Below are 3,360 nucleotides of genomic sequence, written 5' to 3' on the forward strand. Positions count from 1 at the left end.
AAAAAAAAAAGAACAAGTGTTGGTAAGGACATGGACAAATGGAACCCTTAATACACTGTTGGTGGGAATGTAAATTGGTACAGCCACTATGAATAACTATGGATAGTATGGAGGTTCCTCAAAAAATTAAAAATGTTAACTCCAGAAGTTCCACTTCTGGGTACTTACCTGAAGAAAATGGAATCATGAATTCAAAAATATATATGTATAAAATCTTTAAAAAAAAAAAAAAATATATATATGTATTCTTATGTTTACTTCAGCATTACTTACAATAGCCAACATATGGAAGCAATCTATGTGGCCATCAATTCTCTCTCTCTCTCTCTCTCTCTCACACACACACACACACACACACACACACACACAAGCACAATGGAGTATTACTCAGCCATAAAAAATAAAGAAATCTTGCCATCTGTGACAACATGAATGGACCTAGAGGGTATTATGCTAAGTGAAATAAGTCAGAGAAAGACAAATACCATACGATTTCCCATGCAGAATCTAAAAAACAAAACAAATGAACAAACAAAACAGAAATAGACTCATAAATATGGAGAACTAGTGGTTGCCAGCAAGGAGGAGAACAGGAGGATGGGGAAACAGATGAAGTGGATTAAGAGGTACAAACTTCCAGTTATAAAATAAACAAGTCACAGGGATATAAAATACAGTGTAAGGAATACAGTCAATAATACTGTAATAACGACATATGGTGACAGACTGTAACTTAGACTTAACAATGGTGACGACTTTGTAACGTAAATGACAAATCACTATGCTGTACAGCTAAAACTAACAGAATATCATATGTCAACTATATTTCAATTAAAAAAATACTACAGTTCAGCAGCTTATAACCAACCACATCAACCACATCTTCATCTGTCCTGGATATGCATTTTACTGTTTCTTGCATAATATAACAAAAAAATTATTTATTTGTCGGGGACGGGGACGCACAAGCAGGGGTAGCGGCAGGTAGAGGGAGCAGCAGGCTTCCAGCTGAGCAAGGAGCCCAATGAAGGACTTGATCCCAGGACCCTGGGATCATGACCTGAGCTGAAGGCAGACGCTTAACCGACTGAGCCACGCAGGCGTCTCATAAGTTAGCAAAAAGTGAAGTCTTAATGTTTAACAACTTATATACAACCTATAGATACTGTGCAGTTATTGCTACCAAGCCCTCCCTCTTTCAATGGTAAATCATTCTCTTCCTCTTTTAGGAAGAAGTTCCAATTATCATGCTCCCCTACCTCTATTTGCTATGGTACTTGAGGGAAAGGAAATCATAGTGAAACATATTTGAAAATGGTAGTTTAAGCTGTTTGAACAGGTTGCTTATGCAGCATATCTCAGACTCTTTAATATGATGATCAGCATTATTTTAAATCTTCAAGAAAGAAAGGGAATAAAGTATGTACTATGTGTAGAGCTTATTTGCTCCTGAAATCCTTTCCATGGAATATATTGTGAGATGAGGGTTTCATGGAACACACTGGAAAAACACTGGTTTAGGCATATATTACATTTTTATAGGCTAGTTTAGTTCTTAATTCATAGTATTAGTTCTACAAAAAAATTATGTCCTGAGTTTGAAACAATCCCGTTAGAAATAAACCTGCTGAATACAACCAAATCACATGTATTTAGATATCTATAGCCACTGATTACTTGTGCTTTTGAGATTTTTCCTAACTGGCATACTAACCTCAAACAAAATAAAATTATCCCCAAGAGTCCAGTTTAAAACAAGAAATAAAAACTCAAACTAAACACTTGAAAAATATTATTTCTACAAGCATACAATGTTTATCAATAATTCAAATAAAGTTTATTTGTAAGGTATAACTTCTAAAATAAAAGAATTTTCTATATTCTCTGGATAGATTAAAAAGCATAATATTTAGTTGGTCTGGATTTGAATCCTGCCATTTAGCATTTATGAGAGACTGAGACTTTAGAATAACTTGGCCAAGAGTTTGTCCTCCCTACAAAGTATTAATAAGAATCTTTGCTTTGTGTGGTTGTTTTGAAGATTAGATAATAAAGACCGAGCACAATGATGGACAAGAACAAATAATACGTTTTCAAGAAATGATAGTTCTTGTTAGCATTTCCAACACAAAACAACTAGTTTGCCACAATACAGTCCAAGAACCTCTCATGGTATCCAGAACACGTGGCAAATAGAACACAGTCCTAAGACAGCTGGGTAGCAAGACAATAAAATCCACAGGTAGAAAATTGTCATACTACTAATAGTTTCCTTATAATGTGTTTACTGTACTAACTTGAAGGGGAACAAATTATGAATGTCTAGGGGAAAATGGCACTTTCCTTCAATATTTAATTTAAAGTTATTAATATTTTAACAATCTTTTATACCATTATATGTCTCAGATTTTAAAGAACGCCAGTGCTCAATTTCAGATTGAAAAATAAAAAAGATACCAAAAGAATTAAGCAGAAGCGATACTAAAAAATTGAAAATAAAATCTACCTTAGCTAGAACTGAACACTGATAACTTTCTCCAAAGGAAAATCTAACTTGAATTATAAAGATTCATTTTTTTATATAGTCCAATACCATGTCAATGAGAAACTCATGACATGAAAATGGTTTTACTCAGTTACATCTGACTACCTAAAATTCTACCGAGCATGTCATTTTTCATGTCTTACTCCTCTGAGGTAATTACATACTTCCTGAAACCAGAAATGAGAGTTTGCCTGTGATTTAAGTTTCAGGAAAGTTTGCAGAAAACGGCAAACAAATCAATTGTTAAAGGTTTTACCTTTTCTTCACTGTATAGCAGCTATTTCTACAAATATAAAGAGTGTGTGCATACTTTCTCAGAACTCAAAATGAGAACACCAAGAACAGAAGTCTATGTACATGGGGGCGCCTGGGTGGCACAGCGGTTAAGCGTCTGCCTTCGGCTCAGGGCGTGATCCCGGCGTTGTGGGATCAAGCCCCACATCAGGCTCCTCCGCTATGAGCCTGCTTCTTCCTCTCCCACTCCTCCTGCTTGTGTTCCCTCTTTCGCTGGCTGTCTCTATCTCTGTCAAATAAATAAATAAAATCTTAAAAAAAAAAAGAAAAAGAAGTCTATGTACATGAACATATGTATACGCATATGTATAAGCTTAAATTCCCCAAGGTGGATTTATACCAGTAAGAATACTTCAACAATCTAAATGCAGAAAGCAGAAAGCAGACATAAGCACTATTTTGTTTATAAATCACAGGTATAACAAGCTAGTAAGTTTCAGTCAGAATACTATATTGTTTAGAAGTGCTCTGATTGGATCCCATTAAAAAAAAAGTCATTCAAAATAAAAAGCACATTCTTC

The sequence above is a fragment of the Ursus arctos genome, unplaced genomic scaffold (genome assembly GCF_023065955.2).
Source record: "Ursus arctos isolate Adak ecotype North America unplaced genomic scaffold, UrsArc2.0 scaffold_4, whole genome shotgun sequence".
Classification (NCBI taxonomy): Eukaryota; Metazoa; Chordata; class Mammalia; order Carnivora; family Ursidae; genus Ursus; species Ursus arctos.